The 21,948-nt window shown below is 45.4% G+C and overlaps 1 protein-coding gene across 3 annotated transcripts in view; it reads right to left on the reverse strand.

Moving 5' to 3' along the window:
- PPP1R16B (protein phosphatase 1 regulatory subunit 16B) overlaps nt 1–21,948 on the reverse strand; it is a 134,629-nt gene that overhangs the window by 92,540 nt on the left and 20,141 nt on the right. Inside the window, exons 1-2 of one of the 3 annotated variants that reach the window (XM_077251527.1) lie at nt 4,603–4,780; nt 2,435–2,473 (exon numbers count right to left, since the gene is read on the reverse strand). The exons of 1 other annotated variant lie outside the window; for it this stretch is intronic. The gene's annotated coding sequence lies outside the window, so the exon portion shown is untranslated. Of the gene's footprint in view, nt 1–2,434; nt 2,474–4,602; nt 4,781–21,948 lie in introns of those variants that run through there. One more of the 3 variants, XM_077251526.1, reaches the window with a different exon arrangement.

Genomic DNA, 21,948 nt, shown 5'->3' on the forward strand with positions numbered 1-21,948 from the left:
AAAGGAAAGATCGTTATGGAGCCGCGCCTGCACTTCATTGCGGCGGCATCTTAAGAAAGGACACGAAGCGAAGTATTTTGTGGAGAAGTGAGAAACGAGATCACAGCACAAAGGAGAAAGAACCAGAAGGAGTCGTGCCCCTAAGATTGTGGCAACATCCTTCTGAGGCGCGTAGCCGGTGACCGGAACGCCGAGGAATATTAGGCTCTACGCATTACTTCAAACCCACGGCAGGACAGTTAACTTTAGGTTGGCTGTCTCACCTAAATCACCTAAGCAGACAACGGAGGCAATTGTTGGAGAGGGGCGTCTGTAGGGTCCCAGAATAACTCCAGGCCTACCCCGTCATACGGGTGCGTCCTATCCATATCATCTGGGGGACGGAGAGAAAGAACATCAGAAACAGATACAAGAGTTGTGAGGACTATCCCGTGGTGCTCAGCAGGGAAGTACTACAACACACAGGCGCTAGTAGGTAGGCACTGATTTCCACCTGCAAAGGGAACTCTGGATGTGCCTTCGGACCGGCCGGTCTCAGCCAGCCCTGTTAGCAGTGCTCTGGATTGCGGATCCCGAAGCCTGCAGTAAAGAGGTAAAGAGACTGCAACCCTGTGTCCTCGTTATTCATCGCGCCTTGCACTACCTACCATCACCTTTAATTGGACGCCCCTTAGCAGGGTCACGGACCGGGTCTAGCCACCGTGACAACCCCAGAACCGAGAAGAGAGACCCGGTACCGAGTACCCCGCGGCCCTGCGTCTGAGGGCGCTCCATTAGGATCTAACACGTACCTCCACCACTGCAACATAGGCAGCAGCCAGATGTAAGCAGTGAATGGAGCTGAAAAAGAACAGCTTGGTTCACTGTATAGTGGCCATTTTCAGAGGCTGCAGCTCAGCTCTTTTTGAAGAGAGTAGAAGCTGAGCTTCAGTTCTTAGCCACATCCACTAAATAATGAACAGAGCTGAGTTGTTCCCTGTACACTGTTTGCCTCTGGCTACTGAAAGAAGTGATAACAGCTGATTAGTGGAGGAATTGAGTGTTGGACCTCATCGATCTCATATTGATGACCTGTCCCAAAGATAGGTCATCAATACCCAAATAGTGGACAACACCTTCAACCAATTAAATAAAGGAAGGGAAATAAAGCAGAAAGCAGGAGAAGCAGTAATGGCCTTTACACACATTATATTAAAGTAATTTGAACCTGCCAATTTTGACAGGACCTGCCAGCCATTTCATTGATATTAGGGCCGCATTGACAGATGATACTAAGGGAGGTAAGTATTAGGCCCCTTAAAGTCCCCCATACACGGTGGACTTAAGTCAGCTAGACGTGTCAATATCAGGAGAGGAAAGGATCTGCCTGATGGATTTCCTCCTGCCAATCCCTTTGCTCTCTGGGAAATAACCTGCTTCTAGAGGAGCCTGGCAGCGGCTCTTTCATGGAGAACACAGGAGCGCTAGGCCAAGTCAAGTGTTCCTTTGTGAGGGATGGTGAAGGGGGAGAATGTTGTCGGTCAAACGATCATTTGGCCAACAGCAATCTAATGTGTAAGGGGGCTTTAAATTTAAATACACAATCCAGTTCTCAGGAGAGATAAGCTGCTTAAAGCCTCTATGTTAGGAATGATAGCGATTCTCAGTATAATTGTTGTGGAAGGTATATGTGGGAGTCTGGAGAGATTGCTGTTAGACGACAACTATCCCATGTATATGGGAACATTTCATGAGAAGGAGTGAAAAAAAAAATAGATTAGAATAGGGTGCAGCACTTCATCTACAAAGGAGTGTATGTTTTTTTTCATAAGGTTAAGTCTTTGAATATCTGTCATGTACCACACTACAGATGCCCTTTAAACTATGGGCATTGGAAAACAATATAATCGATAAAGAAAGCACTAATTGCATAAAACTGCAGATCAGGTAAAACTGAAAGCTGCTTTATCAACCTACGCGAACATTGAGTCAAGTGCTGTAGGTGGTGTGAGAGGTAGTATAAGCCATGTTCTTGTTTCCATAGAATCTCTTGCCCTATCTTTTCCATCATTGCTGATTCACTAAGAGCTAGAAGATGAGTAACACATTCCACACTGTGCCTCCTACCTGGTTAAACCACAGTGCAGCCTTTTAGCCTGCTGTTTTAGGGGTATTTAGATTGTGTAGGGGCATAGCTAGAAGAGAGGGAGCTGAAGGGGCATCAACTTGCAAATCTGCCATGGCCAGGGTATTAATACACAGGGCTGGGGAAGTGAATTGAATCTTTGGTGATGGAAAGCCTAGACACTTACAGATAACGGATATTGAATAGCACTGTTGATATGATCACGTGTAAGTGAAAGATAAGCCTGTCCAAGAAAATCAAATTGATTGTGAGATAAAATATTATGAACCACACAAAAACCAATGGATCTATGACTGACTCAACACTGACCTTCTACTTCAAGCACAGATGACCAGATCAAAGCCGATACTGAAAATAACATAAAACAACTAGGTTTAGAAAAAAAAAGTTATGAACCTAAGAGTGAGTAGACAGATAGAATCACAGAATTAATGAAAGCACCATTGAAAGGATCTAAATAGAAGACAGGATGGTCTAAGACAGGACACTTTGTCACCAAATAATCATTGAATATCAAATCATTTCTATTTCTGGCCAGTAAACAGCTGTAATAATAAGTTTATATATCTATAAAACTCAGTGGCCAGCTAACCTGGACAGTGCCCATTCTCCTAAAGGGGTAAACCACTTTTTTACACATATGTCCTATCCCTAGGACAGATCATTAATATAAGATGAGCACCCCGCCAATAAACTCTTAGCACCTCCATCAGTGGTCAAACGTTAAGTGGTGTAACGAGCTGGAAAACTGCAGTTCTGTATACTGTACACAGTGGCCATTATGGGCACTGCGGCTCACCTCCTATTGTGTTCAATAGGAGCTGATCTGTAGTACCCAAGAGAGGCCACTAACTAGTGTACGGAGCCGTGCTGTTCCCCTCTGTACATTGTTTATAACCAGCTCCCTTCAGACGGTGATTACAGCTGAAGGGTTGGGGTGTAGGTATTGAACCCACACCTATCTTATATTAATGACCTATCCTAAGGATAAGTCATCACTATAAAAGTAGTGGTCAACTCTTTTACGGCTATGTTCACACTTGCATTGTGAGCCTCAGTTCCCAATTCCGTTACAAATGGCAGTAAGAACAGGGCATCGTACAGCACTTTTTTGTTGTCAAAACTATAGACGCAACAGTTCCCCAGCAAAACCCATTGGACATCGGACCCGCCAGGTGGGGTCTGTGTAGTGCTGTTGATATCTGTTGTATTCTGCATCCAGAAAAACATCTTCTGTTATAAATAGATGCCATGGTGTAGTTGTGAACAATACCCAAAAATGTTCTCCATGCGCGTAACCCTTAGGACTACCCCAGCTCTACTATAAAGGTGACATCTCCTGGTGTTTCGCAGGTTCTATCCATGTATTCTGAAAGCATGATTAGACTTCTGTAGAACAAGGAAAGAACTTCCTAATTCTACGTTCTATGCCCAGTCCTCTGTTCTGAAAACTTGGATATATTAATCCGTGCATGTGTACGGAGTATAACTTTGTATAGCTTCATTTTAAACTATAAAACTTAGAATTTATTTCCTAAACATTTATGTATATATAGAAACAAAACATTCAAGATGCAAAGTCTACATTTTGTGACGAGTACGGTACAGGAATGTTACACTAGACCTATGAGCACCTGTGTGTAGCTATGCACCTGCTGAACAGCTGCGTCCCGGGATTTTGGAAAATGCTTACGACTGTGAAAATAGGTTAGGATTATGTGAATAGAGGGCAGGCCGGGTTCACAAACCACTCAAAATGTTTCGGAAGATACGACACCCAAACGTAGGAGGACTCTACATATCTCCTTCCTTTGGGATCGAATCTGAGTATTCCCAAGAAAAGCAAGCGCACATTGAGCATATAGTATGCATAGAGCTTCCTTGGGTTTAGACATCAATCTGAGCACATTCTGCATACAGAGGTCCTAAATAGCTAATACAGAAATGGACAATCAATAGATCACATCTCCAGCCCTAGTCCTGTGCCAAATTCACCCTATACTGTCTTGGCTGTGTGCTGTAAATGCAGCAAATGTCAAAAACTAAAGATATATACAGTACCTATCAGTATATACATATATTACATATATTATATATACACATGTATAGCCATCCTGGATGACCACCGCACGTGTTCTCTCACACACGATATGTAGTCCGATAGATGAATGTGCAGGTATCATGTGTCCGTTGAGGATAAAACACCTGCAGCGAAGTGATGGGAGCTATGTGTTCCCATACATTAATAAATACCAATTTCCAATATATTTCTGTAATAATTTATACCATATGCTAGAACTGTTCTTTCCTTTGATTTATACATTTTTGTGCATTAAATATAAAAAATTACGTCAAATACAATTCCGCCATGGTAGATCTAGTATACATAGTATAGCACACATACATTTAGGCTATGCAGATAAAATATACATAGTCGCTCTGGTACAGATCATTAGCACATTCATATCCATACATACCTATATGATATGCAGCCGGGGAGCAGCAGTCAAGGCTCTGGGAAGCATGGAGCACTTGGGGACCAATGCAAATAGGGACTGAGATCCAAGTGACAGCATAGAGGGACTAATGCAGACAGCACAGAGCTGTACAGACACAGTGCACAGTGCTAGTAGCTCTGCAGGGTAGGAGAGGAGGCGTCTGCTGCAGCCTCACTAACCAGAGAGGAGGAGGGGGAGAGTGCAGAGACTTCTCATTATACAACTCCACCTACAGCACACGCCAGTGCCACTCCATCTACATACAGTACACCGCCGACTGCATGTCTTCCACTGTAAATGCCACCCTTCTGCATGCTCTATCGGTTTTATTACATGTTTGCTTTATTATTCTGTTACTTGACCCTATTCATTTCTATGCTCAATGTGGTAAACTGTTATATTCATTACAGCCAGCCTGGGTCAGCTTCTTTACTGTTCTGGTGCTGCGCCATTGGGTTTTCTATAAAAACGTATCCTAGTAGTATTTTCCGCAGGCTTCCCTAAGCACAAATACAGTTCACAGACACCATATCATATCCAAATGCTCATCGGCATGTCACACTCTCCACAAAAAGAAACGTTACCCCTTAGACCTCAGTCCAGAGCCAAATCAGTTCTCACACTTTGCACTGATGAGGAGCAATCACCCGAAACATCATGCCTGAATATTTAAATTATGATTTGGCCTATATCCTCAGTCACATTGCAAGACTTGTTAAAGGGTCGATAATGACATGTAGGATTGCTGCTTACAACAGTTGGCGCTATGTAAGTCCTCTTCCTCTCTGAAGAGGGAATTGGCATACAAATCATCATCGTCATTTTGGACTATTCCCCATTCCAGTGCTAAAAATTGACCAAATTAAAACTCCAGACAGCTCCCTGATTAAAAATACTCTACAACAGCTACATAGATACCATCATATAGTGCTCAAACATACTGATATACTGTGACCAATTATCCGCTCCAGAAATAAAGTAGACTAATGACAGTGCGGTATAGTATCAAAATTATTAGAAGTGCTGGCTAAAGTCCTGGTTGTCAGCCCATCAATCAGTTCGATGCACCCTGAAGATCTCCCCTATTTTTCACCGGCATTTGTGTCCATTCCTACTGGTTTCTTTTACTCGGGGAAAAAAGTATTTAGATGTTTAAGGATTGTGTCTTAACATTAGTTTACAAAACAGGCTCCAAGGAAGATACCGTAATCTATCTCATCCAAAAGGAATTCCTATTAGTTCATTTTCAGAGGAGTTTTTTTTATTTTACAGCATTTTACTATAAAAAGAACTTGATCAGGATGCTATATCTACTTCCTGTCTATAGATAAAAGAGTTTCATGGTCATAGCCTGGTTTGGTTTTCATTTTTTAGAAACCTTATAGACAGTTTTTATCATGTCTATAGGCGTCACACCTTTTAATAGATAGCAGTGTCTTCATGGTGTCCTCCTCGTGTTGCGCTGCACCCTCAAGGTCCTCTCGTATCCAGCGTGACATTAGGCCTGTGGTCTTCAACTTGGGTATTCTCACTGCTATGAAACTCTCAGTATGGTGCAGACTATCAGGGAATCGTAGCAGTTGTAGGTCTGCAACAGCAACAGACCTACAGCTTTTTCTCTGTAATAGAATCTGATCACGGGGATTTCGAGAAGCTGGACTCATGGCTCTCAGTTAAACACCTTCCCAGCTTCTTTTATAAAATAGGTTGTCATCATTAGGAAAACTGTTTTACTTCAATTTGCATTTCCTCTATTAGGCAATTTTATGAAAGGGCATCCTCCCAGCTCAGGATCCTGATTGCTTAGCTTGAGTGGATAGCGACTGTGAAGATCATCTCTCACTCTGTTGGACCTGTCCTGCTTTACACAGACAGACAATTTGTTTAAGTAGGCAGCATGTAAGGGTATGTGCACACGTTAGGATTTCTTGCAGAAATTTCCTGAAGAAAACCGGAAATTTTCTGCAAGAAATCCGCATTTTTTTTTGCGTTTTTTTCCCGTTTTATTTCTCGTTTTTTTTTAGCATTTTGCAAGCGAAATTAGCTTGCAGAATGCTAAAGTTTTCCAAGCGATCTGTAGCATCGCTTGGAAAACTGACTGACAGGTTGGTCACACTTGTCAAACATAGTGTTTGACAAGTGTGACCAACTTTTTACTATAGATGCTGCCTATGCAGCATCAATAGTAAAAGATAGAATGTTTAAAAGTAATAAAAAAAATTAAAAAAATGGTTATACTCACCTGCAGGCAGCCGATCTCCACAGCGGCGTCCGTTCCTATAGATGATGTGTGTGTGCAGGACCTTCGATGACGTCGCGGTCACGTGAGCGGTCACATGACCGGTCTCGCGACCAATCACAAGACCGCGACGTCATTGCAGGTCCTTCACCACACACCAGCTACAGGAACCGAAGCAGCAGCATGCACCTGAGAGGCGGGAAGACTCCGGGGCCATCAGAGGGTGAGTATATCACTATTTTTTATTTTAATTCTTTTTTTTTTTACCAATTATATGGTGCCCAGTCGTGGAGGAGAGTCTCCTCTCCTCCACCCTGGGTACCAACCGCACATAATCTGCTTACTTCCCGCATGGTGTGCACAGCCCCGTGCGGGAAGTAAGCAGATCAATGCATTCCTAGGTGTGCGGAACCCCGCAATTCCGCAAATTTAATGAGCATGTTGTTTTTTTTCCGCGATGCGATTTTTTCGCGGAAAAAAATGCAACATTTGCACAAAAAATGCGGAATACCCTGAAAATAGTGGGAGTCATATGTTAGCGTTTTTTTCATGTTTTTTTCGCGTTTTTATCACGTTTTTATAGCGAAAAAACACGAAAAAAACGCGAAAAATACTGAACGTGTGCACATGGCCTAATAATTATCTTCTACTGTGGCGGCACCGTGTAAAGTCTGTAAAAGGTGCTATCTTAAAAAGGCTACCTTGAACAAACTCAGCATCAGCCACTGTGTTTGGCAGATCCCAGAAAGGAAACCCCAGCCCTCACCCTTTAACCACTATACAGTAATCTGGGCTTCAATGGGGTCCCTGGGTTACTTCGACATAGTGTTTTCGTGCCAGAGGAAAGAGTGAGTTAGCTGTATGTTTTGGGTCATGCTGGAAGACCCAGCCATGACCCATTTTTAATGTCCTGGCGGAGCGAAGGAGGTGGTCACTCAGGATTTTACGGTACATGTCTCCATCAATTCTCCCATTGAAACAGTGAATTAGTCCTGTGCCCTTAGCAGAGAAGCACCCCCAAAACATAATGTTTCCTCCTCCAAGCTTGACAGCGTGAACGGTGTTCTTTGGGTCATAGGCAGCATTTCTCTTCCACCAAACACGGCGACTTGAGTTAATACCAAAGACCTCAATTTTTGTCTCATCTGACCACAGCACCGTCTCCTAATCACTCACAGAATCATCCAAGTGTTCATTGGTAAACTTCAGACGGGCCTGCACATGTGTCTTCTTGAACAGATGGACTTTGCGGGCACTGCAGGATTTTAAACCTTTACGGCATAATGTGTTACCAATGGTTTTCTTGGTGACTGTGGTCCCAGCTACCTTGAGATCATTAACACGTTCTCCCCATGTAGATTTAGGCTGATTTCTCACCTTCCTCATGATCAAGGATACTCCACGAGGTGAGATTTTGCATGGTGCCCCAGATCGATGTCGATTGACAGTCATTTTGTATTTCTTCCATTTTCTTACTATTGCACCAACAGTTGTCTCCTTCTCACCCAGAGTCTTTCTTAAGGTATGTGCACATGTTGCGGAATGGGATGCGGATTTTTCCGCACTGTTTTTGGTAAATCCGCAGGGAAACCGTACTGCATATTTACCGTGGAATTATCGCGGATTTACCTCAGTTTTTGCTCAGTTTTTGTGCGGATTCCACCTGCGGTTTTACACCTGCAGATTCCTATTGAGGAGCAGGTGTAAACCGCTGCGGAATCCGCACAAAGAATTGACATGCTGCGGAAAATAAACTGACGCGTTTCCACATGTTTTTTTTCTGCAGCATGTGCACTGCGGATTTTGTTTTCCATAGGTTTACATGGTACTGTACACCTCATGGAAAACTGCTGCGGATCTGCAGCGTCAAATCTGAAAAATCCGCAGCGTGTGCACATAACTTTATGGTTTTGTACCCCATTCCAGATTGGTGCAGGTCTATGGTCTTGTCCCTGACATCCTTATAAAGCTCTTTTGTCTTGCCCATGTTGTAGAGGTTAGAGTCTGACTGACTAATTGAGTCTGTGGACAGATGACTATGTAAGACAGCTGTCTTTAATGCAGGTAACAAGTTGATTAGGAGCGTCTAACTGGTCTGTAGGAGCCGGAACTCTTAATGGTTGGTAGGGGATCAAATACTTATTTCTCACTCCAAAATGCAAATAAATTTATATAATTTATACAATGTTATTTTCTGCATTTTATTTTTCATATTCTATCCCTCAATGTTAAAATGAACCTACCCTTAAAATTACAGACTGTTCATGTCTTTGTCAGTGGGCAAACTTACAAAATCAGCAAGGGATCAAATATTTATTTTCTTCACTGTACTGTATACTATAAACAGAGCTCCTGTCTATAATGTCACCAGTAATCACTATATTATCTGTACACTGACACTATATGCAGAGCTCCTGTGTATAATGTCACTGGTGATCACTGTATGACCTGTACACTATACACAATATACAGAGCTCCTGTGTATAAAGTCACTGGTGATCACTGCAGTATCTGTGCAGTGACACTATATACAGAGCTCAAATGTATAATGTCACTGGTGATCATAGTCTGGTTTGGTGACATGATCATCTGTGGAGGTACCTCATACAGTGGTGGGGGTGCTGCTGTAAGAGGAAGAACAAGATCGGGTATACTTTTCTCACATCGGTTCCAGGACTACTGGGACTGTCACCAATTTTGCAGGGGGAAGATTTTCAGACAAGGACCGACCCTTGCATGTGACTGCGGTAGGTGGGGCCATGTTAAAAAGCGCTACGCGCAGGAAAGGAGACAGAGTCCAGGTGGGAAAGGTAAGTGGGCAGTTGGGTGCAGTGTCGGCTGTGAAAGCAGAGCATCCTTTGAGCCCAGGCCGACTTGACAGATCTCCTGCGTACCGGTCTACCGTAGGTGGACGACAGACTGCCAGTTCCCCGCTAACCTCAGTGCCAGGAGGTGACTCACTGTTGAGACGAGAGACTGTAACGTGTGCTCAGCACAGTGAGAAGCAAGTGATTAGGCCAGAGGCTCTTAGTCAAGTACCTGTATACACCGTGGAGCAAAGCCTTGTTCCGTCAGTACTTCGTACTGGACTGAGCACAGTATTTGGCATTGTGAGATCAGGAACTCCTCGCACCCTTCAAAGACTCTTCACCCGCTACGTGGATGGAACCCCATCCTATACAGACACCTTCAAGACGTCACATGCTGCTGTTGTTGGTGCCACCGTTGGAGAACCGAGACACTGCAATCAGGAAGACTACAGACTGATAAGTTTTATTGCCTTTGTTTCCTCCTATTGAACTATTGTTCGTTCCTGCCCTACCCCTTCCTAGCTCCCAGTACTGCCCTTCTCCCTAACATGCCTCCTGTGTACTACCACTCCCGCGTGGAGTATACGTTTGTTAATAAACCTGTTAACTCTTGATCTGCCTCCTGTCCGTGACGACATTTCACGTTCCTGCGATTTCTACACTGCCATTGGAGCGCCCCCACACCGCCGCAGGGCCGAGGGGTACCCGGAGCCGGGCCTCTGAGTCTCAGTTCTGGGGTTGTCACGGTGGCTAGACCCGGTCCGTGGCCCTGTCTGTCAGTGGGGGACGTCCGGTGCAATAAGTGGTGTTGTAACGGTGCAGTTGTGGGGTGCAGGTCGCGGTAAATAATGAGGACACCAGGTTGCAGTCTCTTTACCTCTTTACTGAAGATCTCTGGGTCCTCAATCCAGAATACGGCTCACCAGGCTGCGCAAGTCCGGCCGGTCCAATGACACTTCCAGAGTTCTCTTCACAGGAGGAAATCTGTGCCTTCCCCCTAGCGCTATGTGTTGTAGTCCTTCCCTGCTGTGCTTACGGAAAGTACCCCACAACTGTTGTGTCTGTTTCTGATGTTCCCTCACAACTCGACTAGATGATGTTCTGCTAATCCTCCGTCCCTCCCTGAGGTTCGGGTAGGAACGGCACCCGTTTGACGGGTAGGCCTGGAGTTCTTCCGGGACCCTAGAGACGCCCCTCTCCCACAATTGCCTCCCAAGACTTCATAGGTGATTTGAGTTAGACAGCCCACCTGAGACTGACTGTCCTGCCGCTGTTTGGAGTATTGCTTGAAGCTGAATGTTGTTCTACTCCCTCGGCGTTCCGGCCACCGGTATTGCGCCTCAGTAGGATGTTGCTCCGGTCTTACAGCACGACTCCTACTGGTATTTCTCCTTTGCGTGATCCCGTTTCTCACTCAGCACAATCTATCTCTCTTCCAATCCTTTCTTGGGCACCGCCGCTACCCGGAGCAGGCACGGTCCCGTTACGTTCGTTCTTGTTGCCAAGCCTCTGTCAGGATCCCACCCCTGACAGAGACCCTACTGTATCTTCCCCTACAACACCCTCTGCCACAAGGTGTTGCCTGGTTCCAACCCAGTCAGCTTTCTGATCTAACTTCCTGCCTGACCCCCAGTTTACCCACTATGGTGGGGAGTGGCCTAATGAATAGCACCCTTAGCTCCCCCCGGAGGCCCGGCTGTGAAATGTATTGGTGTCTGTGATACCTGATCAGATGAACTCCTTCAGTGCCATCAGACGCACCATAGCTCCCCATAGTGGCGGAGCCACAGTACTGCAACGACCAGGACTCTGGGGCGCTGCACTCCCCCCTGGTTAAACACAGTACTCCGGGACTGGGAAGAAAACAACAATACAAGTTTAGCAAAAAGACATACAGTTTGGTTGAGTGCAATAACAATAAGTATACTTGAACAAGCTTCCCTTTATGGGAGGTGAGGACACTTGAACGTTACAAAACATGGTCAAATATCATAGCAACATGCTATAATTAACTTTCCTTACCCAACCGGGTATTCTACTAAGTGCAAAAATTGTTGAACAATAATTTAACATTGCCTTTAAGGACATGCACTCTGTATCCACCAAAGACCTTCCTATAATCACATTATAAGGTAAATTAACTTTTTTTCATTCTCCTTCTTTGAATCTGCAGGACCGCCTGTCCTATCGGCACCAGACCTACTGCCTCTCCTTTCTGCTACAGGACCGCCCCGTTCAGCCAGGGCCTACTGCCTTTTCAACTACTATACACAGTATAGAACATAACATTACTTTCAGTTTAAGAGCACTGAGCCATCTCTACATGACTCCTATGAGGACTCAGGGTTTACCTTCTATCCTAACTATCTATCAACATTATCAAGCATTTTCTTCTGAACATTAAACCTTCTCATTATCTTTCTTTCTATCATGCATGCTGGACTCCACGTCTATCCCTACGGGTCCACTGCATCCTTCTTCTATCTTTCACCTTTTACTTCTCAGAGCACATTATCAGTATTTCTTCACATTTAACTAATTAAACACATATAACTTTTCTCATATAAACATTATCATCATTTCCTTTGGTCAAGACATTATTGCTTCCGGTCTTAAAGCAATATCACGGTTTAAGCGCAACAAATGAACATCCCCTTTAAGAGGGGACCAAGTCTCTGTGAGGTAGCGTATCTTCTCGAGCTACCAGTCTATACTCAGCAAAGGTTCCAGTGCGGTATCTTCACAAAGAGTCCTTCTTTAAGTAAAACCAGTAGGGAGCGCCTTTAATAAGGTGCAACTATATACAAGGAGTTCGGATCATGCACTGTTCATGATTTCAGCAGTTCTAAAACTTGTGCAAAAACTTTGGAAAGACAAACAAAACAAAACACTAGGGATCCCGGGTCAACAAAAGGATCCCTTTAAAAGTTTACCCTGGACGGGTTTAAAGCAGCAAAAAGCAGGGAAACAAACAGTTAACTATGTACAGTTTCAGGTTTCCGAGGTTTAGTTGGACGGCTTCCAGGGCTGCACCTGGCACTTAACCCTTCTTGGCCTGGGAAGAGTGAGGTCCAGGGTTACACCCAGTGCTGGACAAACGCCGTTAATCCGTCTTGCATGTACTGTTAAATCGGGCGCAACAATGGAGGTCTGCGCAGCTTGAGTAGGGGCATTTGCTGCAGCAGAGGTAGCGGCTGCTGCAAGATCAGTCACTGAAACGGAGTCAGCAGCTGTGGCACTAGCAGTCGCGTGAGTGGTGTCAGTCATCAGGGCAGGGTCGTCCTTCATACCTGCTTCAGATGCGGTCCCTCCGGTGCCGGTCTGCTCTGCCTCCGCTGGGGTCTGGAATGCTGGCTGCAGGGCCTCGTGCTGCGACGTTGTCATCTCTGCTCGCAGCATCTCGCTTTCCGGCAGGGCCTTGCTTTCTGGCTTCGGAGCGCTGGAACTTCTTTCTTGCTCCGGACCAGACGAGACTGCCGACAGATGTCTGGTGAGGCTCCTGATGATGGCCTTCTTCCACCCGGCCTCAGTGCTCAGCTGCGTCCGCCGGGGTCGGTCGCTGAGCTCGTCCACTCCGGCCTGCAGGAATTCAGCATCAGCGGTGGAGGCCTGGTTGCGGTGCCCCTCCGGGTGGTTGGGGGAGTCCTCTGCTCCGACCCCACGCTCCGGCTCCGGGCGGCTCGCCATGGCGTCCTCCATGTCGCTCACTTCTTCTTCCTGGTCCTTTTCCCGCTCTCTCCTTCATGGGCGGTTTCGTTTTCTCTGTCTCTGCCCACCATTGAGGATCAGGAGGCGGATCTCGGCTGCTGACGGACACGTCCTCAAGGGGCCGGAATGTTTAGACTGGGCGGCCATTGTCTTTCGCGCTCTTCAGCTTGTTCACACCCACTTCCACGCCCTTCTTCTTCTGCGCTGTAATGGCGGCGGTTTTGGCGGGAACTTTTGGCGGCAAGTGGCAATCCACAGTCTTTGCAATAAAGTACAGTCCAAGCACAGTAAATCACAGTTCCAAGGCACACATGACCTGATTCTTCAGGCTTAAGTAGATCCTGTTCGTGACGCCAAGCTGGAGCGCCCCCACACCGCCGCAGGGCCGAGGGGTACCCGGAGCCGGGCCTCTGAGTCTCAGTTCTGGGGTTGTCACGGTGGCTAGACCCGGTCCGTGGCCCTGTCTGTCAGTGGGGGACGTCCGGTGCAATAAGTGGTGTTGTAACGGTGCAGTTGTGGGGTGCAGGTCGCGGTAAATAATGAGGACACCAGGTTGCAGTCTCTTTACCTCTTTACTGAAGATCTCTGGGTCCTCAATCCAGAATACGGCTCACCAGGCTGCGCAAGTCCGGCCGGTCCAATGACACTTCCAGAGTTCTCTTCACAGGAGGAAATCTGTGCCTTCCCCCTAGCGCTATGTGTTGTAGTCCTTCCCTGCTGTGCTTACGGAAAGTACCCCACAACTGTTGTGTCTGTTTCTGATGTTCCCTCACAACTCGACTAGATGATGTTCTGCTAATCCTCCGTCCCTCCCTGAGGTTCGGGTAGGAACGGCACCCGTTTGACGGGTAGGCCTGGAGTTCTTCCGGGACCCTAGAGACGCCCCTCTCCCACAATTGCCTCCCAAGACTTCATAGGTGATTTGAGTTAGACAGCCCACCTGAGACTGACTGTCCTGCCGCTGTTTGGAGTATTGCTTGAAGCTGAATGTTGTTCTACTCCCTCGGCGTTCCGGCCACCGGTATTGCGCCTCAGTAGGATGTTGCTCCGGTCTTACAGCACGACTCCTACTGGTATTTCTCCTTTGCGTGATCCCGTTTCTCACTCAGCACAATCTATCTCTCTTCCAATCCTTTCTTGGGCACCGCCGCTACCCGGAGCAGGCACGGTCCCGTTACGTTCGTTCTTGTTGCCAAGCCTCTGTCAGGATCCCACCCCTGACAGAGACCCTACTGTATCTTCCCCTACAACACCCTCTGCCACAAGGTGTTGCCTGGTTCCAACCCAGTCAGCTTTCTGATCTAACTTCCTGCCTGACCCCCAGTTTACCCACTATGGTGGGGAGTGGCCTAATGAATAGCACCCTTAGCTCCCCCCGGAGGCCCGGCTGTGAAATGTATTGGTGTCTGTGATACCTGATCAGATGAACTCCTTCAGTGCCATCAGACGCACCATAGCTCCCCATAGTGGCGGAGCCACAGTACTGCAACGACCAGGACTCTGGGGCGCTGCACCATCACCATGTATTGTGGTCAAGAAAAGGACATCCCCAGAAAAATGACTTTGAAAAAGTCCATTTCCGTGAGGCCGGTGATATCAAATTGGATTCCTGATGCAACAAAATCAGGAATCAGTGGCTTTTCGGAAAGTTAGGTCCATACAAGGTAAGAATGATGTGTGTCAGTGATCAGCGCTTGACGGCTGTAAGACGGACACACGGATGAGTATTTTTTTCTGCGCTGACACTAACTCAATTCAGTAAAAAATACTGTAGTAGGCAACGATTATTACGTTAATGTTTACTGTCCCTAAACTAAATGATTTTTTACTCAATTCTTTTTTCACAAAATCCCCCCCCCCAAAAAAAATAAAATAAAATAACCTGAGGCCTGTCAGTGATGTTCGTCACCGACCAGCGCTTGACGGCTGTAGGACACACTCACAGATGTGGTGAAAAAAGGGGATTAAAAAAGTAGTTAGGAAAAAAAATTCCTTGACAAAAATGATCATGGATGTTAATCAGTGGTGTACGTCTGATCGGCGGCTGTAGGACACACACACAGAGTGGTGTAAAGGTGGATGGTGGAGAAAAAGTAGTGAAAAAAGTTGTGGAAAACAGCGAGCACAAGTGCGGACCACTGATTTGCATCATTGATGAACACTTGTTGGCTGTAGGACGCACGCACGGTGGTGGTGCAAAGGGGAAGTAAGAAAAATGGACAGAAAGAAAAAAGTCATAGAAAACAGTGAGCATGGATGTTGATTAGTGATTTGTGATAGTGATCAACGCTAGGTGGCTGCAGGATGCACAAAAAGAAAACACTGCCAAAAATCGAGTGATCAAGTACTGATCACCGCTTAGTGGCTGAAAAGATGGGTGTGGAGGAGGAAAAGGGGGCAAAAGGGAGGGAAGGTGAGGAGAGGCAGATTGAGTTGGATTAGGGAGGATCAGGCAAGGGAGGGACAGACTGACCACACTGCACAAATTAGCAGCTAAAATGAGGAAGTACAGGGTAGTCACTGCCAGGTCACAGCGCATCTGTGTGCTCTGATTGGTGGAATGTCATGGTCCATCGCACCAATCAGAGCTGGGCTTGGTGATGCTGGCATTGCTAGGCACCAGCCTATGATCAGTGCTGTAACAGCCCCAAGCATAGGTTGGACATCAGTGTTTCAGGCAATCTAATGGATGACGACTCCATTTGCTCAGGTCCAAGATAGCACCGGAACTTTAATGCTAGCACCGCTACTGCAGCCACGGTGCCGCATTAAATATATGACGTATCCATACGTTCAAGATCTGTAGCTACCAACCAACCTGGAAATATGGATACGTCTAATGCCAGGAAGGAGTTAAAATGAACTTTACTTGCTGGAAAACCCCTTTTAAGTAGGGTGTGGTATTGCCCCATTAGCCAGTGCAGAGAGCTGATTACACCTGCTGAGCTGCTTGACAGCACACACACCCATTAACCTGGTAGTCTCTGACTAATTCCTGGCATGACAGTGTCTTCAGATACTGGCCATAACATATGTTCCTTAACCAGCGCCATCTGCAGGGCGAATAGGGTGGCTCCTGGCAACTGAAGTAGATGTCGCTACTTCAGATCTACTTAGCGATGTAACACACTGTAGGAAAATTGAACACTTGCTGCAAAATTGTCCCTACAGATTACAACTGATTGCTGGAGTCTCCGCAGGACAGCACAACCTATTGTCAAAGACTTGTTTTCAAAGTAGGGAGTGTCCAAAGCAGGGAACCCCTTAAAAGACAACTCACCCCACCTTCCCCACTTGCAAATTCACACTTAGTGAGTAATGTCACTACTGAATCATATCTGTGTCTTAAATAGAGTGAGCGTCATCCTATTTTCTTTCCTGCTATCTAATCTGTTTCCCCTTCATCAGTTTCCTTTAGGGTATGTGCACACGACCGGATTTCTTGCAGAAATTTCCTGAAGAAAACCGGAAATTTTCTGCAAGAAATCCGCATTTTTTTTTTGCGTTTTTTTTTCCGTTTTTTTCGCGGTTTTTTTAGCATTCTGCAAGCGTAATTAGCTTGCAGAATGCTAACGTTTTCCAAGCGATCTGTAGCATCGCTTGGAAAACTGACTGACAGGTTGGTCACACTTGTCAAACATAGTGTTTGACAAGTGTGACCAACTTTTTACTATAGATGCTGCCTATGCAGCATCTATAGTAAAAGATAGAATGTTTAAAAATAATAAAAAAAATTAAAAAAAATGGTTATACTCACCTGCAGACAGCGGATCTCTTCAGCGGCGTCCGTTCCTATACAGGTCCTTCTCAAAAAATTAGCATATAGTGTTAAATTTCATTATTTACCATAATGTAATGATTACAATTAAACTTTCATATACTATAGATTCATTATCCACCAACTGAAATTTGTCAGGTCTTTTATTGTTTTAATACTGATGATTTTGGCATACAACTCCTGATAACCCAAAAAACCTGTCTCAATAAATTAGCATATTTCACCCGACCAATCAAATAAAAGTGTTTTTTAATACCAAACAAAAAAAACATCAAATAATAATGTTCAGTTATGCACTCAATACTTGGTCGGGAATCCTTTGGCAGAAATGACTGCTTCAATGCGGCGTGGCATGGAGGCAATCAGCCTGTGACACTGCTGAGATGTTATGGAGGCCCAGGATGCTTCAATAGCGGCCTTAAGCTCATCCAGAGTGTTGGGTCTTGCGTCTCTCAACTTTCTCTTCACAATATCCCACAGATTCTCTATGGGGTTCAGGTCAGGAGAGTTGGCAGGCCAATTGAGCACAGTAATACCATGGTCAGTAAACCATTTACCAGTGGTTTTGGCACTGTGAGCAGGTGCCAGGTCGTGCTGAAAAATGAAATCTTCATCTCCATAAAGCATTTCAGCCGATGGAAGCATGAAGTGCTCCAAAATCTCCTGATAGCTAGCTGCATTGACCCTGCCCTTGATGAAACACAGTGGACCAACACCAGCAGCTGACATGGCACCCCACACCATCACTGACTGTGGGTACTTGACACTGGACTTCAGGCATTTTGGCATTTCCTTCTCCCCAGTCTTCCTCCAGACTCTGGCACCTTGATTTCCGAATTACATGCAAAATTTGCTTTCATCAGAAAAAAGTACTTGGGACCACTTAGCAACAGTCCAGTGCTGCTTCTCTGTAGCCCAGGTCAGGCGCTTCTGCCGCTGTTTATGGTTCAAAAGTGGCTTTACCTGGGGAATGCGGCACCTGTAGCCCATTTCCTGCACACGCCTGTGCACGGTGGCTCTGGATGTTTCCACACCAGACTCAGTCCACTGCTTCCTCAGGTTCCGGTCACCTCTTCTCGTTGTACAGCGTTTTCTGCCACATTGTTTCCTTCCAACAGACTTACCATTGAGGTGCCTTGATACAGCACTTTGGGAACAGCCTATTTGTTGAGAAATTTCTTTCTGGGTCTTACCCTCTTGCTTGAGGGTGTCAATGATGGCCTTCTTGACATCTGTCAGGTCGCTAGTCTTACCCATGATGGGGGTTTTGAGTAATGAACCAGGCAGGGAGTTTTTAAAAGCCTCAGGTATCTTTTGCATGTGTTTAGAGTTAATTAGTTGATTCAGAAGATTAGGGTAATAGGTCATTTAGAGAACCTTTTCTTGATATGCTAATTTATTGAGACAGGTTTTTTGGGTTATCAGGAGTTGTATGCCAAAATCATCAGTATTAAAACAATAAAAGACCTGACAAATTTCAGTTGGTGGATAATGAATCTATAGTATATGAAAGTTTAATTGTAATCATTACATTATGGTAAATAATGAAATTTAACACTATATGCTAATTTTTTGAGAAGGACCTGTAGATGCCGGTGTGGTTCAGGACCTTCGATGACGTCGCGGTCACGTGAGCGGTCACATGACCGGTCTCGCGACCAATCACAAGACCGCGACGTCATCGCAGGTCCTTCACCGCACACCAGCTATAGAAACCGAAGCGGCAGCATGCACCGGAGAGGCGGGAAGACTGCGGGTGGCATCGAAGGTGAGTATATCACTATTTTTTATTTTAAATCTTTTTTTTTTACCAATTATATGGTGCCCAGTCCGTGGAGGAGAGTCTCCTCTCCTCCACCCTGGGTACCAATCGCACATAATCTGCTTACTTCCCGCATGGTGTGCACAGCCCCGTGCGGGAAGTAAGCAGATCAATGCACTCCTAGGTGTGCGGAATCCCCGCAATTCAGCATTTTAATGAACATGTTGCTTTTTTTTCCGCGATGCGATTTTTTTGCGGAAAAAAAGGCTACATTTGCACAAAAAATGCGGAATACACTGTAAATAATAGGAGGCATATGTTAGCGTTTTTTCCACGTTTTTATCACGTTTTTATAGCGAAAAAAACGCGAAAAATACTGAACGTGTGCACATGGCCTTAATGCAATTGTTAAGTACAATCATGCGGTACCTCTATGTGTGAGTGTATCTATACTGACACAGCTCTGGCAAAAATTAAGAGACCACTGCAAAATGTTCAGTTTGTCTGATTTTTCTCTTTATAGGTATATTTTTTGAGTAAAATGTAAATTGATCTTTTATTCTATAAACTACTGACAACATGTCTTTGAATTTCCAAGCACTAAATTTTTTATTTATTTTCAGAAAATGAGGAATGGTCAAAATAACAAAAAAATGCAGTGCATGCAGACTTCAAATAATGCTAAGAAAACAAGTTCATAATCATGTAGAAACAACAATACTAATGTTTTAACTCAGGAAGAGTTCAGAAATCAATATTTTGTGGAATAACCATGATTTTTAGTCACAGCTTTCATGCGTCTTGGCATGCTTTCCACCAGTCTTTCACACTGCTTTTGGGTGACCTTATGCCACTCCTGGTACAAAAATGTAAGCAGTTCTTCTTTGTTTGATGGCTTGTGACTATCCATCTTCCTCTTAGTTACATTCCAGAGGTTTTCAATGGGGTTCAGGTCTGAAGATTTGGGCTGGCCTTGACAGTGATTTGATGTGGTGGTCCTTCATCCACACATTGATTGATATAGCTGTGCGGCATGGCGCATTGTCCTGCTGGAAATACCAGTCCTCAGAGTAGGGGAACATTGCCTGAGCAGAAGGAATCAACTGTTTTTCCAGGATAACCTTGTATGCGGCTTGAATTATACGTCGGAGCCGCCAATCGCCTGGAGCCATGGACAGGGTGTTAGGGCTGGTGGAACGCACCAAATAATTATAGGGATGGTATGAGGTGCGTTCGCAGCCCGGGGTCCATCGTGCAGAGATGACACCTGCTGCTCGGTAATGGCGGACAGTATATGGCGATATAATGTGAACACACACGGGTTAGCTTCACCCGGTATGTAAGGAAGCGAACCCTGTTGTGTCACAGGGCTGCAATACTGCAGAGTGAACGCTAGTATTGGGTCCCAGGACTCTGCCCCAAGGACACGGGGTTAAAATCCCTCTAGACCACTATTGCTCGGCGCCGCAACTGCGGTGCCAGGGAAAAACCTAAATAATGATTTACCGCACTGAGTGCGTGCAGCGCTGCTTTGGCGAACACCACTAACCGCCCTAACTAGGGACAGGTAAGCGCACTGGTTGCGCACGGTGCCGCACTGGCTAACACTGCTGTTAGACGCTATAGATTGTGCCTGGTGCTGGATGGCACTAACTGGCGCTAGACAGCTCCAACATTCGCGAGCATTCATCAGCACTAGGGATGGGAATGGATGGGAGCTTTCACCAGAACAGGCACACATCCACACACACACAATAACTGATTTATACTAGCGCATGGCCATGCAAACCTTTTATGTCTGTAGCCTTCCAGGACATTCCTAGTGCTCCAATCGGAAATGCTACAGGACCTGAGCATGTGACCCCCGACCACCAATGAGAGGTTGTCCCGTGGGCATGCTCAGTAGAAGAAAAGCAGGACTTAGTCCCTGGAACGTCTGCTCACCTCTGATCAATGCTGGTTACAAAGGCTGAGCCTGGACTGGCAGCTGTAACCAAATGCACAGTATTTGCTTGAGCCAGACGCTGGGACCAACGTCTCTGCTGAGCAGGCTCCACTGCAGCTGAAGGAGAATGGGAGACCACAGCGGACATGGTTCGAGATTCCCCTTGTGCAGCGGCGGGAACTTGACACCTAACACAGGGTGAGCAGTACCAGTTGACCTGTGTGATAGGCGATGGTCTCCCTGGACAGTGGAGACTGGACCTGCAGCAGAGACAGAGCGGGTGTGGTGCATAGCACCGCGTGAGGAGCGCCGGTCTCCCTGTCTATGAGAGACCAGACCCACGGCTAATGGCATCACATCTGTCTTGTGGTTGTTGTTTAATTATTTTTAGTTTTGAGTTAATTATATCTTCATGCTTTGAGGTGGCCTGTGAGGAGTTTTCATGTGGTGCACTGCTTAGGTAATATACTGTGTTATATACAGTCATATGAAAAAGTTTGGGCACCCCTATTAATCTTAAGCTTAATGTTTTATAAAAATGTTTTTTTTGCAACAGCTATTTCAGTTTCATATATCTAATAACTGTTGGACACAGTAATGTTTCTGCCTTGAAATGAGGTTTATTGTACTAACAGAAAATGTGCAATCTGCATTCAAACAAAATTTGACAGGTGCATAAGTATGGGCACCCTTATCATTTTCTTGTTTTAAATACTCCTACCTACTTTTTACTGACTTTAATAAGCACTTTTTTTGGTTTTGTAACCTCATTGAGCTTTGAACTTCATAGCTAGGTGTATGCAATCATGAGAAAAGCTACTTAAAGTGGCCACTTGCAAGTTGTTCTCCTGTTTGAATCTCCTCCGAAGAGTGGCATCATGGGCTCCTCAAAACAACTGTCAAATGATCTGAAAACAAAGATTATTCAACATAGTTGTTCAGGGGAAGAATACAAAAAGCTGTCTCAGAGATTTAACCTGTCAATTTCCACTGTGAGGAACATAGTAAGGAAATGGAAGAACACAGGTACAGTTCTTGTTAAGGCCAGAAGTGGCAGGCCAAGAAAAACATCAGAAAGGCAGA

The sequence above is a fragment of the Ranitomeya variabilis genome, chromosome 4 (assembly GCF_051348905.1).
Source record: "Ranitomeya variabilis isolate aRanVar5 chromosome 4, aRanVar5.hap1, whole genome shotgun sequence".
In the NCBI taxonomy this organism is placed as follows: Eukaryota; Metazoa; Chordata; class Amphibia; order Anura; family Dendrobatidae; genus Ranitomeya; species Ranitomeya variabilis.